At 36.5% G+C, this 16,442-nt stretch overlaps 1 long non-coding RNA gene and 1 other non-coding gene across 2 annotated transcripts; one reads left to right on the top strand and one right to left on the bottom strand.

The window, feature by feature from the left end:
• Positions 1-297: 297 nt before the first annotated feature.
• LOC113617350 (uncharacterized) lies at positions 298-12,744 on the bottom strand. Its single transcript, XR_003431608.1, has 3 exons — positions 12,648-12,744; positions 8,294-8,355; positions 298-462 (listed from the first exon to the last, which is right to left on the bottom strand). It is a non-coding gene; the product is annotated as an uncharacterized LOC113617350 (long non-coding RNA).
• Positions 12,745-15,752: 3,008 nt separating this feature from the next.
• LOC113617729 (U6 spliceosomal RNA) lies at positions 15,753-15,859 on the top strand. Its single transcript, XR_003431738.1, has one exon. It is a non-coding gene; the product is annotated as a U6 spliceosomal RNA (small nuclear RNA).
• The last annotated feature ends 583 nt before the right edge of the window (positions 15,860-16,442 follow it).

The following is a 16,442-nucleotide window of genomic DNA, read 5'->3' on the forward strand; positions in this document are numbered from 1 at the left end:
AACTTCAGGCCTCTTTGCAGGAAGGCCATGAATTTCTGGTTCAGTTTAATCCCACCCCTTATTTCTTACTTGGCTTCGTTCTGCTCCTTACTGTATGCATCTTATTGAAAGTTATGAAAAAGCTTTTTGGAACTAGGAAGAATTAAATAGCAAATAAGAAAGTGAGTGAGCCTCTGACTATGGTGTAATCAGTGAGAGGCCACTCTCCGGGGACTCACTATGTCTGTGGCCCTTCTCCCTGCTACAGGTGTGAGGCAGAATGGATTTTTAGCAATACCAGGTCAGTACTCACATTTGGGATCATAAATACAGCACGGGCCCCATCCAAGGCTGTCACCCAACCCAAGGGTCAGTGAGACAGACAGGCATAACATTCGAAGGGCACAGTGAGTTCTGCAGTCCCATGCAGCTGTAGGTAACATGGTCTCAAATCAGGCAGAGAAGGAGTGACTACTTGAATACCTAGAAATCAGGAAAGGAGTGGTCATTATCAGATCTGATCACATTCCGTAAGCCACCACAGTGCGATCTAAAGACACAGACAGCATCCAAAGACCCAAGTTGACTTAGCAGAGACCTAGTCCCATAAAAAGAGAAAAGGGGATAATTTCTGTGACTGTGAGGCCACACAGGCCCCTGGGGCTAGGCTCAGAGTCAGGCCCTCCCAGATCCAGTGGACTACAGAGACTCGAGCTGAGAACGAACAGTGAGCCTCGCAGTTGTAGTTGGGCCACCAGATGTACCCACTGAGGGAGAAAAACTCAGAGGCTCTAAATATGCTTCCTATTGTCATTGGGTTTGGTCCAGGAACTGACAGGATTGGCTACAGGTGGGAGCATAAGTACATTCAGCTCAATTTTGTTCAGGTACACACAGGGCAAGGAAGTCAGATGGTGGCAGTGCCTCTCTCTTTATAAAGTGGAGGAATTACACTGGTGCTCATTCAACTCTTATTCCAAAATTAATGTTTCAAGGATATTTAGGCTACCTAGAAAAAACCATTTCAGAGCTTCCCAAATCTATGAAAAAGCCACTGCTTCCTGTTAATCCCTATAGCTCTCCAAGAAAAATGCTTGTAATATTATTTAACAGTACTACAGAACCAGACTCACATGGTACAATCTTAAGGTTGTAGGAAAAGTACACAACATGTGGAATGTTATGTAACCTTAAGAGTCCTTATAATAAATACATTTAAAAAAATAAGAATAAGAAATAAGTAATAATTTTCTAAGATATACAGAGATAGGATAGGATACAGAAAAGATCATGGTCATATAAAAATCAGGACCACCCAGTTGGTACAAATTACCAGAAAATAAGAAAGAAATATTCTGAGTCAGCTGTATCATTGACATGGTCTGGTTTGTTTTCATAAATGGTTTTAAAGGATTTAGCACACAAATAACAAGTTTTTATTTCAGAAAATCAAAATTAATAAAATGTCAAAATAAAAAGTAGTATACAACCGGACACCACAAAAAAAATGAGAAAAAGTCTCAGGATCTGATCAATAATAAACTCTCTGTTAAATCTAAAATATATTATTTCTATCTTAGCAAAATTTGAAAAAAATGGATCAAGACCCCATCGATTCATCAATTTTTTTAAAAAAAGAAGAATGAGTTCAAAAGATAGAGCTAAGTATGAATTTCACAAAGTAGACATAGGCAACTTCATATTGGCTGCTATGTTCATAAAGGTAAATGACACAAACAAAGCTGCCTAATCATACACCTTGAGACTCTATTTCAGGGAGACTCAGATTGGATTAAAAAGTCTACGGATGTTTGCTACCCAGTGAATATTCCACTAACACACACAGGTACAGACTCAGACACCCTCCTTAGTCCAAGGGCAACTCCAAGGAGGTCTTCCTCACACTGAGAGGAGGGGTGAGTTTCTGGAACAACAAGAACAACAACAAATAACATCAAAATATTTCCAGGGTTTCGCTGGTGGCACAGTGGTTGAGAGTCCGCCTGCCAATGCAGTGGACACGGGTTCGTGCCCCAGTCCGGGAAGATCCCACATGCCGTGGAGCGGCTGGGCCCATGAGCCATGGCCACTGAGCCTGCGCATCCGGAGCCTGTGCTCCACAATGGGAGAGGCCACAACAGTGAGAGGCCCACGTACCGCAAAAAAAAAAAAAAAAAAAAAAAAAAAAAAAATATATATATATATATATATATATATATTTCCAGTTTATACATTGTAAGCCCATCTAGTCATGGATTTGTGAAATACAGACACAGCCTAATAAAATTCTAAGAAGACAACTGAGTTGTCACAATGTGACAAGAGTATGAATTCACATTGAATGGCTTTTCTAGTGCTTCCTACTAAATATGAATAGAACCAAAATATGTCTCCCAACATATCAGAAACAATATATATATTCTACTTAGTTTCAACGGGGAAAAACTTTTATAACTTAAGAATACTCAAAATATGTGACAATCTGTCACTGAATTAAAATACATTACAGTAACAAGTGACAATGTATGTACAAAACCCACTGCAGCTCTGTGTTCGTCCTCACACACAGAAGGGCTATTTCTAAACAGGTCAGAGTAAAACTCTGGCTGACGGGGGTTGATGGCAGGATAGGACCTGAGATGAGCCAAAACTGTGTGTAATCCAAAACTCATTGATACTTAAATTTGGAATAGGTCTTTGAACTTACATCTGAACATGTTGTAAGAACATGAGACTCCTGTTACTGTATACAGGCTCATCCTTATAAAATGTTTGCCTTGTATGGTGGCGATATTTTACTGAGGCCTTAACGAGTAGGGCACATCGCTCTGTGTGGTAAGGGTGGAGGAGGGTTACTCACAAGCCTTCTGCAAGTCCATTACCACTAATACATGCCTCTCAAATAGAAGCAGGGCCTGACTGGGAAGTTGTAGGAGACAAAGGAGCAGTAGAGACCATTGCCTCTGGACTTGGGAATAAGGTACTCCTCCATACACATACCCCATAGTACTTTCCATTAACTGAGTATTATTACAATGTATTGTAACTGGCTATTTCGTTCCTCGTATCTTCCATGAAATTGCAAGATTTTTAAGAAAAACCATTTGATTTTGAAATAATAAAAAATTCATAAAAGGTGCAAAGAAATGTCCTGTGACTGTGCTGTGTACCCTTTCCCCAGTCCCTCTCCCCACTCCCAGTGTTAACATCTTGCATAACTACAATAGCAAAACCAGGTAATTAACATTGGTACAATCCATAAAGCTTATTCAGACATCACCAGTTATGCATGCGCTTATTTGTATGTGTGTGTATATGTGTGCAGCTGCATGCAACTTTATCACATCTGTAGCTTTGAGTAACCACTCCACAATCAGGACACTGAACTGTGCCATCACCACAGACTCCCAGTGCTACCCTTTCATGTCCACACCTACTCCCTCCCCTCCCCTCTCACCCCTGGCAACCACTAATCTGTCCTCCAGCTCTGTAATTATGTTATTTTATGAATGTTATATATATGGAAACAAGCAATAATGTATCTGTTTAAGGTAAACTCTTTTCATGCAGCACAATTTCCTTGAGGTTTGTCCAAGTTGTTGCCCACAGCAATAGTTGATTACTAGTTATTGCTAAGTAGTATTACATACTATGGATATATCACTGTCTGTTTAACCATTCATCCATTATGCTCATTTAGGTATTTCCAGTTTGGGGCTATTAACTAATACAGTTGTTATGAACATTCATGTACAAGTTTCAGTGCGAAAATAAATGGCAAGATTTTTAAGGGGATAGGTTGTGTCATATTCATCACTGTATCTCCAACACTTTATAGAACACACAGTAGGTACTCAAAATACTTGCTGAAGGAATGAATGAAAGAACCACAACATTGCCTCTAAATGGCAGGAAATAAAACAGAGCTCATCTTGTGGAAAAAACGTAATTGGTTGGGAGGAAAAATATCAGGAAGAGGTCCTGGAAGTTGCACAGACAGTTTAAAGACTTTAGCAGTGTTCCAAAGTACACACACACACACACACACACACACACACACACACACACACACACTTCAATTCCAACATTTTTCACTTTGTTTCAAGTATTGAGCTTCATGTGAAGATAGTGTTTGAATTAATAAGCTATGGTTAAACTTTTTAAGAAACAATTGGAGAGACTTCCTATCCGGCCAAGATGAATTAAGAGGGGCTGGATGTACCCTCCTTCTTAAAACAACAACAACCACCAAACTCTGACAAACTATATGAAACAATGATTTTTAAGACACAGGACATCAGGCAACAAAGAACAGTTATCCCTGAGAGATGAAGAGCCAAGGAGGTGAATCTTACGAATGTCCTGCTTACTGTCTTGAGGGTTTCTTGGCAGTGGCACAGGGAGGGTAACTCAAGGGACACAAACTCCCCGAGCTGAGGAAACAGAAGTGAAGGCATGGCAGAACAGGGTGGCTACAGTTCACAGGTCAGAGCCCATGGCAGAGAGCTGCTGCACAGAGAAAGTTCTCCTAAGATCTGCAAAGAGTCCCACGCGGGAGTTTAGCAGAGTATTGATCTGGGCAAATGTGTGAGGAAACTACACGAGGCTGGGTATTCCTAACCCTAAGGAATAAATGGATCTAAGCAATGATCAATACCTGCTAACATCTCAAATAGAGACAGAACCAGTAGTTTTGCCCAGCCTTCTCCAAATGAATCTGGTCAGGTTCCTAGTCTTAATTACCAATTAATAGGATAGACATGGGACAGAGGACCTTATTAAACAACTCCACAGGAATGCATCAGCAAATACAAACTATGGAAAGCTCTACAAGCACAATCCAGTTTTCTCAAAAAATAAGGAAAAATAAATACACTGAGGGGGAAACCTATAGATTAAAAGAGAAGAGAAATATCAACCAATTGCAAAGTATGGATCTTACACGTATTCTGTTTCAAACAGTAAAAAGTAATTACAAAAAATTTTGAGGCAATTGGAAAAATGTGAATATTGATTGTACCTATTTGACAACAATAAGAAATACTGACTTTTTCAGTGTGGTTTATTTTTTAGATGTGGCTCATTTTCTCAATTTTAAAAAACAGTCCTAATCTTTTAAAGATACCTACCGAAATATTAAAGGATGAAGTGATGTCATGTCTGGGATTGGCTTCAAAATAATTTGGGATGAGGTGAGAGGTGGTAAGGGGATATGATGAAACAAAGTTGCCTACAAGACAATAGTTGTTGAAGTAGGTGTAACTGTATGCAAGTTCATACCGTTCTCTCTACTTTTAAATATGTTTGGAATTTTCATATAACAAATTTAGATAAATAAACTTAAAAACACACAAATAAATACATAATTGAGGTGGTAGTTAAGGACTCAGCAGTCACAGTCTGAATGAAAACAATTTCTCAGACACAGTGAGATCAGAGACGATATTTTACAAGGACACTGAAGACTGTGATTTGCCGGATTTCCTTACCGGAGGACCATGTGTTCTCCACACAGAACACTGTCTTTTAAGCAAGGATAGACCTTCTCTCTGAACCTGACAGTATACAAGTGGTTGACTACCTAATCTAAGACACCAAAAGATATCAAAGGAGACCAAAAAACTGGGTCTACAAATGTGGTTGTTACTTCTTCCTGTTCTTTTAATAAGGCGAGGTGTGTGAGAAGTCTAATAGAGCATGTTGACTGCTGTCCTTCCAACAGCATCCTTGCAACACAGCTCATTCCATTCAGTTTGGCCATTCCCATGTCTACTGTTTGCTTAACAATTTTCACTAAATGTCTGAAAAGGCCCTGAGAACAGATTTAAACCCTTATGTGTGCTTTGGGAGCAGAATCAACTTTGGGGGATCAAGGTCAGTGAGCATTTGTGTAGGCTGGTTACATTTTGGGAAATATTTGCAAGGATGTATTGCAGAAATTGTAAGTGAACTTTTCAAAATATTTATCACCACAGTTAGAACTTTTACTAAAGTGTTTTTCTTTTTAGACACATTCTTGTTTACAATGGCCATTTTAAAAGTTGCTAGTCTGAGCTTATAAAACAATATATTATAATGTCTTCCCATCAACTGTATTAAAAACACTTATCTTTGGGAAATGTTATAAAAAATTTACTACAATGATAATTTAAATATTAAAGCAAATATAAAAATGATATTGTGTGATAGAATACCAAAGGATTAAAAATTCTTTGTGAGAGGGCATTTTAATTTCTAATAAAAACAAAATATAGTACAGTAACCACTAGTCACATATGACCTATGTAAATTTAAAGTAATTAAATTTAAATAAAATTTAAAATTCAGTTTCTCCATTGCACAAGCCAATTTCAAGTGCTCAACAGACACATGTGGCCACTGGTTACCATACTGGACAGTGCAGATAGAGAACATGTCCATCATCACAGAAAGTTCTATTGAATAATGATGGTCTTTGTTAGAGAGGCCACTACTGATGAACTGATGTGCATATATCAATTTGTTTCTATTGTCATTTTCTCTTTGGTATAGGAGGTTGAATTAAACCTATCAGACTTAAATGATTTTTCTGGAAAATCTATATTCTAATGTAAATATTTAAAACTGTGCCACAAGCACTGCAGTGTAGATTTTCTTTTTCCTCTCGCTATAGGGAGAATGGAATTTTTTTAAATTCCATTTCCTCAAGATAAGGAATTATAACATTAGCTAGTTTTCCCTTTCAATTTGCATTTTCTTTCTTTATAATGATCTATTCTAACCATGCACTGCTTCCGAGTTTACCCAGCAATTGCCACCAATTACCTTTATTTTGTGGAAAGGAATTCCTAGTTTAGAGGGCAGTACCTCAGGCCTCCACCTCCACACTTTTGAAGTTTGTAACTAGCATTAAAAAAAAAAAACTCTCACAGCCTAGCCAGGTCCTCCGACCAGGTGAAGGGTATGTCTAATTTAGCAGAGAAACTATGAGTGAGATCATCTCTGTCATTCATGCTTAGCAAGGAACCAGGCTGCAGAGCAAAGTCAGAAATACAACAGTAACAAAAGTAAATACAAATAATATGAAAAACTCCCAAACCACAGGGCTAAACCAGCTGCATTTAAATGCAACTCCTGAAAACCTTGATGAAAAGTAATATGTCTGTGTTTAAAAGACTATTTAAACCACATAGCTGAGGCAAATGGTAAAAAAGATCTATAATTACATGAGTATACTTTTAAGTATTTCATTAAAAAGTAATCTATAATTAATAATCATTTAGCATTGAAAATAATTTGATTTTAAAAGTAGAAAGGTCAAATATGAAAAACATAATAAAGTCCAGGTAAAGAAATACTCGAGGGCTTCCCTGGTGGCGCAGTGGTTGAGAGTCCGCCTGCCGATGCAGGGGACACGGATTCGTGCCCCGGTCCGGGAAGATCCCACATGCCGTGGAGCGGCTAGGCCCGTGAGCCATGGCCGCTGAGCCTGCACGTCCAGAGCCTGTGCTCCGCAACGGGAGAGGCCACAACAGAAAAAGGCCCGGGAACCGCAAAAAAAAAAAAAAAAAAAAAAAAAAAAAGAAATACTTGAAAGAACAATCCAATTATTTTAGAAATGGATCTTTCTCCAGAATAGCATATTGTTTTGAAACTAAATTTCCATAGTAGATTTCATAGTTCCTTAAAATTAATTAGAGCCTTGAAATTAGCTACAGAAGCTTGGGGACAAAAAAAAAAAGAAAGAATGAATGAAAATAATATGCCAACCTCCCAAACCGTTCTGCTAACAGATTTTTGCATTTTGGAAATTACACTTGCTTTCAAGATTCTTTGGGTCATTTAAATACTTAACCTCATCTCTTTGCTCACTTGCTCATTCCCCAAGCAAGTCTAAAACCAAATAAATTGCTATAAATGTTTACCAACAAAAATATTATTTTACAAGTCATTTTTCTTAACTTTTGAAATTTAAAAGGTTTTATTACAATTAGGTAACTACTCCTGGCACAAGGCCTCTGAAACATTGTTTCTCAGACACTAATGGGTCTTGGAAAAGTTTGAAACTCTTAATTCATTAAGACTCTGAGTAGCTGTTTTGTACCTAAGAATGAGAATTGATGGAGAAGTTGGGACTAAACACATAATTTTCTCAAATATGAGGAAAACATAAGGGTTTTGTTATGATGCATGTAACAATCAAGAACCTGTTTCTTTTTAGCAAGCTCCTAAAAAGTACCTCCCATATAATTATTAAATAAAAACACTCACTTATTCAGTACTCAGCTAGCTTTTAAACCCTGAATAAGAGAAGTACAGTGAGAGAGGTACTTACATGGTTTCCTTGGATACTGGATGATGCCATTCAGGTCTATGTTTTTATCTGAAAGTGGTGCCCTGTGGAGAAATGAGGCTTGGTGAGTGGCTGTTTATACGTAGTAAGTAAATAAGAACTTTGCTTATTTTACAAAGCACTTTTGATTTTGACCCAGATTTCTTCTTCTCATCACACCCAACCCTGGTAAATGGCAATAAAAATATGGCAGAACAGGTACTTTGCACAACTCTTTTAAACACCACTTAAGAAACCATAATTAATAAAGCAAAAGCTCTGACTGCCATGGCTAAGCACATTGCTCCTTGGGCTGCTTTCTATATCTTGACTACTATATTTATGTCAGATGTACCAATGAACACTGCCTGCCTTCTCTCTTTTCCTTCAAGAGGAATTGCTCTCAAAGCATCCATAAGGAAATTAATCTAAAAAATTCACATAAATGATAAATGTCCTTACCGTCATCACAGAGTAAGAGAACTCTAGCTTTAGCCCGCTCCTAAACACCCAGGTTGCCACAGACATTAGCTGCCATTTTAAATGTCGTAGTGGGATCCCAGATTCCCAATCGTTTAAGTGCTATGAGCATACAATTTTGACATTCAGTCTCTCAGAACTACATGCTTTCTAATTTTGGTAGCATGATTAATCCCCCCTATGTGATGAGTTTTAACCTTCTGATATATCTTTGGATCAAAAAGAACAAATGAGCTACAGCAAAGAATGGCAACTAACTTTAATGCTTAACACAATTTAATAACCTGAAATGAAGTAAATGTGTGTTATGTTTCCATTAAAAAGTTTCCAGCCACAATTAACTGAACAAAAACTCGTCTTCTTCCAAGATCATTCTTGGAAATGTAATTTTAAAGTCTGTGTGAAATAAGAAACTTACTTTTTACCATATGAAAGCAATCTCATTTTTCAGGAATGATTTTTGGATAGACTTCCGATTTGATATTTTCCATTTGAACTAGCAGCGAAGGGGCTAGTAAGGGGGGAGGAGAGGAAAGCAAGTCTGTGTTCTTCTGCCAGCACTGACAAAGGTCTGGCTGTCAGTGATACCTTTGCAGCTAAATTTACTCCAGAGTGACAGGAACAGGTGCACCTTGGCCTGCCAGACACTTGTGCACAGGGATCACGCATCTTACGGCTTGACGATCAAGGGGGGAAAGCCTGGGTCTTCATAGAAAAGGAGAGGAGGCAAAGGAAGCCCAAACTGGGGGTTTCTCTTCAAAGCCAGCTGGTCTGGCTTTATTCTACAGGAATTTTTTTACCTGTCAGAGTTTGGACAACAAAGCCCTCAGCAGGTGCTGACGGGTACAACTTCCTGGAGAAGCAGAAAGGCGCTGGTGAGTTTCAATTGCCAAAATATACTTTTTAATCTCTAAAAGTTGATTTTGTTATCTTGGAAGAGGCACTGCTGAGGTACCTACATTCAGAAAGCTGATGAGACCATTGGAATCAGAGCCAACTAACTCAACAGTGGGTTTTCCTGGTGTAGAAAGTAGGGCTGTTACCATTTGACAACTTTTTAGAGTGAAAAAAAAAAAAGTTTCTTTAAAAGAAAATGCTTCATATTTTAAATGTTGGTCTCTTTCATTACTATCTTCAGTATCTGAAAGATGAAGAATTAATTATATATATGATACTAGACTATTCAAATAAATATACAAATATCATTTCGTCTCCTTTTTATCTAATGCTGTCATAATCTACTCATTCTAAATAAAATGTTATTTTTCAATATTTCTCCAAGTAAAAATGTGAAATGGTACATGCTCTTTTCAAAAGTTTCATGGGCTAGAATTTTTTATGCATACATCTGACAGGAATATGATTAGAGAGAATATGAAATTAATTTTATTTTTAATACAATTTTAAAACATGTATTGCACAGCATATTTAATAATTAGAAGTGGCAACATCTTCTTGTTACAAAGTTTCTTCAGAGAAAAATTTTCAGAATAAACAATGAACACTACTAAAGCATGTTTTTACGTCATTGATTTCCAAAATTAGAACATTTATATAATTGGTATTTTTATTTTGTGAATTCAAAAGTTTAGGCAAAAATATTTTTTTCAGAATAGGATTTCAATTAATGCAAAATATGGAAAAATGAGACCACATGTTAGGACATATTTTTAAAAAGTGATTCTATTTCAAGGACTCATTCTTTTAACTATGCTTCACAGCATTTCTCTACAAATTGTTGTATTATAGCAAATTGAAAACATTTAAGCAAGTAGGGAGCTTAAAGCTAGGGACTATACATAGTAAACATATGAAACCATTTTAATAACCAAAATCCATATTCACAAGTAACATGGACTAATGAATGTAAAGGATGCGCGGTATACATTGATCAAGAATGCTATAAATTATTATGCATAAAATCAATTTTCTTGGCTGTGGGGGGCAAAACTGGTGCTTAAGAAGAGAAACGTTCCTACCAATATAAATTAACACTATGAGGCAATTGTTTTATTCAGACAATCCCATAAATAATTTTCAATCTACATGCTTAACACATTGTCGCACAGTGGGAAAATAATAAGATCTGATTTTTTTTTAATGACCACTGTTATCTAAAACAATTTTCGGATCAATGATGACACAGATATGTCACAACTTTATATGTATCATACTCTTTCAGACTAACCTAATTGCTGTTTAAAATTATGAAATATCTGTGGTTTAAAAAGTTACCAGAAATTATCCACCCCACCAAAAAAATCTCATATTTTTAAAACACAATCTTATCTACATTTTAATGAAACCATATTTTGAAACCTCAAAACTCAAATCTGATTTTTATTAAAATTATGACATGTAGAATATGGTTCAGAAGATTAAAGCATATTTTATTTTTTAAAAAGGAGTGTACTTATTGTGGTTTCCAACTGCTATTTTTATGTGATATTTTGTCATCTTCGTCATATTGATTCTGGCACCTGAGTAACCATGGCCACTGAAATTTTTAGATAACTTCATTAGTCTCTTAAAGAATGAATATGTATTCCATGCACTTCATAATTTTTTTTATTTACCTGGTCTGTTAAATACTATATTCTGAAAGAATCAAAGTACTCGATTTTAAAGATGACTAAGTACTGCAAAACTGAACATACACTTTTAAGTCAACTTCGAAATTACATTTGTTAAGTTTTTGTGTGCAATACAATTGGCTATAATTATAAATACTGTTTGTCATTAACAGTAAGTATAAATAATACAAAAGCTTCTTCCAAATTATTTTTTATGACTCTTGTGAATTATTTAAGTGTGACTGAACCTATTAGAAACAATGTTAGGTATAGCCCAATTATTTCTAAATAACTAAAATTTATAATTTTAACCCTGCCCTAAATTGTTGGCTTAATCTAAAATTCTATGATATTTTCTTTTACTTATGAGAAAAAGCTTTAACTCCTAGTTTGACATGCAACTACATGTTTGTCCTTTCTGATAAACTTTCAACTTTCATTGCAGTAAAATACCTATGCCAACGCCCGCAATGTATGGGAATGGTTTCTTTTAATAAGCTTAGTTAGAAACTTGGCTTAAAGTTGCAATGACTAAAAGTTTAATTGTAAAACACATGCACTTTAAGCATTATTTGCAATACATCTTCATATCTTAAGGACAGCTTATAGTGGAGAAAAATTAATTATTCTCCCCTTTCAGAAAGACATTTGAAAACCATTTTGTTTACCTTGTATATTCATAGGGAAAATCTTGGTTCTCCCCGCAACTAACTTCAATAAATTTTATTCTGAATATCAATCTATTTAATTTCAGGACAAAGAAGTTTCCAGCTAAAATGGTTTACTTGTAAGTATTTAAAGAAACAAAAATATTTTGGCAGCTTTATATGTATCTCCTCATTGACCAGCCACCTGACTGACAGCTGTCAACTGTCTGTGGGCCAAATGTAACCCAGTAAAGATAAAAATTACATATTACTCATCCCTGTTGATAATACCTGGTGCCAGTAGGTTTTCAAATAGGAATAACTAGACTGTAGATATAAAGAGGTAAAAGAGGAATCACTTTAACTGCCTACCATTCTTCCTTTGTCACTAACTTGTTTCCCCTTCTTTTTCTTATTTAACCCATTTCTCTCAATGTCCATATATCACACCTACAAAGAGTTAATTTCCCTAAGGAAACTTCATATGTAAGTAACAAGTATGTGTCCATGAAAATACTGAGCAGCCAGGTAATAATGGCCACACATTTCTTTCAATCAAATCTCCTTTTAAGCTCATGGAATCTTTGAAAGAGTTTTTGAAGCTTTCAACTACTCGTTTTAAAGAAAATGAAACAGAAGCACAAAAATGATATTTACCCAAGGTCACCAACCTGAGGATGTAGATGCAGACTTGGAACTGTCTCACAACTTCATGATTTTTTTTTCTGTTAGACTTAAAACATGTGGACTGTAAAACTATAAGTAAAAAAGAGCACATGGAAAATTAATGTGAGTTACATTTCTTTGGAGAACCATTTTCAGTTACCAAATTTAATACCTTAGTAGAGAGATACAATTTTATCAGAGCATATTAAAATGTAGTTTTAACAAAGAGCAAAAATACGTTAAACTATCTATGGTATAAATTCTTCTTTAGTTTCTCTTTACCATTTAAACTGATTTCCAAACTGAAAATATTTATGGTGCATATGAAGTAGCAGAAATAAAATATAAGCAATGGCAGCATATATGTTTAGAAGATGAATGCAGAAATGAAAAGTCAGGTTGAAATTTTTTTATATATTAGGGGATAATTAAAAATACCAAATATACCAAAGTATAAGCATATGTATAATACTGAAGTGCAGAATATATTAAACCTTCACATAACTGACTCAACAACTAACTAGCTTGTGTATGTATGTGTATTAATTACTAAACCTCTCTGGACCCCAGAGGCTTCATCAGCAAGTGTTTCCTAACAGCTAAGAAATTCTATAACTCAATAATCCTGTATTAATATATCTGATACTTATTCATATAATTATTAATTTTATTAATAAAAATTTATATTGCTATTTTTTTTGATACTGCTGCACAACACACTGATTCAAGGTCATGAAAATATATTCAAATTTTTTCTGACCCTTCAGAAAAGAAATTGTTTAGGAGATATCTACCACGTTCTGAATTTAAAGTAATTTATATTAACCCTGGGCTTTGGAGAAATATTTGCCTTTGAGAAGTGTTTTCTTAAAATCCAGACTTGGAAATGAATTTTTTTAAAAAGGAGTGGGGAGCTTAAAACATTGATATAGGATACGGGAAGAAAATGTGGGCAGGGTTTCCCTGCAAGGAATTCATCTAAAATAATCTCCAACAGCTCTATGATACCATTTAGCAACTAAATTATATATCTAAATTTACAAATGAATTTGCTTATTCTATTACATTTAGTCCAAATCAACATTAGTCATTAATCAGCAAACCATTTAACAATATGCAATAACAGTATGCAAATCAATTGCAAGCAAAATAATCAGTACAATAATATCCATTTCTGACAACTGGAAAAGACAGGGGTGTCATAACAAAATATGCAAAATCACAAGACTTTCAAATAAATTCAGTCATCTCCGTGCATCTCAAAGGGGTGTTAGTGAAAGTGAATGACTTGTTCCTCATCTGCCTTTGAAGGATCATAAATGTTATCTCCTTAGAGCTGAAGGCTGCTGTCCAAAGAGCACCAGAGCAGAAGTAGGCAGCTAAACTGCAGTCTCTGTTTCACTACTTAAGTCATTTTGTAACTGGAAACAACTCATGTAACCTCTGTGAGGCTACTGAATAGATGAGACTCTTTGCTGGGCTGTGTGTAAATCATAGGAAAGGAAGTTTTAGTTATCCAATAGAAGGGGTTTCCTCTGCTGGGTGTGAAGTCCCAAAAGGATTCTAGGACATACTGGTGGGATTCTGCCTGCAACGGCATGCCCTGCCCTCTCCCTATTGCTGTAAGTAGCCCACCATGTCAGCATTCCAAATAATTAAAACACCAGTATTAACCTATGAAATCAGCAGGCAAAACAAAATCACTTTGTAATACACTACTGTCCGGCTGGCCATATTTTTCCCACTTGGGTAAATGGAACATGAAAGGTCTTAGCCTCAAAATGATATTATCACTCATAGCTTTGAACTTTTCAGTGTGTTCTGTAAGGCTGAGTTGACACAAAGGACTTAATGGTCATTTAATGTTTTCAGTTTTATGAAATGGGAGACTTTAAAATTTTTTTTTATTGAAGTATAGTTGACTTACAATGTTGTTACAGGTGTACAGCAAAGTGATTCAGTTATACATACATATATATTCTTTTTCAGATTCTTTTCCATTATAAGTTATTACAAGATATTGAACATAGTTCCCTGTGCTATACAGTAGGGAGACTTTTTTTTAACCAAAAAAAACATTCACTACACTCACTGCTGCAAGCCAGCACGTGAATATGTTTGTTCGCGTCAGAAAAACATTGGTACAAGAAACAGGCGTGGCAGAGAACCCCTAATCTGAAGTGTTATAAATATCTGGACCCAAGAGAGGTTAATGGAAGCAGCTGGGTATGGAGAGAGGTTAAAAGGCTGGGAATGTGGATCCCTGTGTTGCCTGGGATGCCTGTGCTGTAAAGACCCCTCATGCCTAGTAATTACTCGGCAGACAGAGGTAATTACAAGGACATAAGGAACATTTGTATTGATTGAACGCCTCTTTCGTGAAAAGTCACATTTCTTAAGTGATCAAGAACAACGCTAGTCCTGGGTTTAGGGAATCTAGGCTCACAGCAGCTGGCAGTCACTGAAGCATGCACGCATTTGTAGGCCAGGAACCTCTGTTCCTGAATCCAAAGCTCATTTTACAGGTTTTGCCGAGATTCTGGAATCCAAGGAGCATATTCCACCCAAGAAAAGATAAGCACTACCCCTTAGATAAGTGAAGATGAAGAAGTGTACAGAAACTTAAGAGAATCAGGTCTTCACACTGCTTAATCAGTTTTCTAATTACCATGGGCAGAGTATATGTGACACGTCTTTTTTTGCTTGTTTATAATATGAACCAAGACAGGCAATAGAAAAATTTGTACCATTTTGAACTCTCATTCTTACTATTTTGAAAGACATTCACTAACTTAAAAGCTCCATAAAACTTGTTAAGATGAGTTGGGAGAACAGGAACGAATAATGGAGAAAAGGGAAGGTTATGGAATTAGGACTTCACAGATTTTACGCTTACCCCTACATTAAGGCAGTGGTTTGCAAACAAAATGTACATTAAGAGACAGCGGAGGAGCTAGTTAAAATGCAGCTTCCAGAGGTTGAGGCTCAGCGGGCCTGCCGTGGGGGCCAGAAATATGGGCACTCTGATAAACTGTTCTCTGTGCTCGATTGTTCAGTCCTCACTAGAGCCTTCTCTTCTTTAAGAGGGCAGTTCTGGTGCTCGCTTCGGCAGCACATATACTAAAACTGGAACGATACAGAGAAGGTTAGCATGGCCCCTGCGCAAGGATGACACGCAAATTCGTGAAAGGTTCCATATTTGTAGGGAACAAAACTGAGTTATTTGTGGTGAGGTGGATGGACCTAGAGACTGTCATACAGAGTTGAAGTTAAGTCAGAAAGAGAAAAGCAAATACCGTATGCTAACACATATATATGGAATCTAAAAAAAAAAAAAATGGTCATGAAGAACCTAGGGGCAAGATGGGAATAAAGATGCAGACCTACTAGAGAATGGACTTGAGGACACGGGGAGGGGGAAGGGAAGCTGGGACAAAGTGAGACAGTGGCATGGACATATATACACTACCAAACGTAAAATAGATAGCTAGTGGGAAGCAGCCGCATAGCACAGGGAGATCGGCTCGTTGCTTTGTGACCACCTAGAGGGGTGGGTTAGGGAGGGTGGGAAGGAGGGAGACGCAAGAGGGAAGAGATTTGCGGATATATGTATAGCTGATTCACTTTGTTATAAAGCAGAAACACACCGTTGTAAAGCAATTATACTCCAATAAAGATGCTAAAAAAAAAAAAAGAGGTCAGTTCTGCTCTACAGTAGCAAGAAACTGGAACTTAGGGCTCTCAGGTCCTGAAAGATCAAAGCGAACATGTGGATACAGCTATAGA

Source organism: Aethalodelphis obliquidens, unplaced genomic scaffold, assembly GCF_003676395.1.
Source record: "Aethalodelphis obliquidens isolate GAN/ISIS:26980383/991018 unplaced genomic scaffold, ASM367639v1 scaffold4, whole genome shotgun sequence".
NCBI classification, from domain to species: Eukaryota; Metazoa; Chordata; class Mammalia; order Artiodactyla; family Delphinidae; genus Aethalodelphis; species Aethalodelphis obliquidens.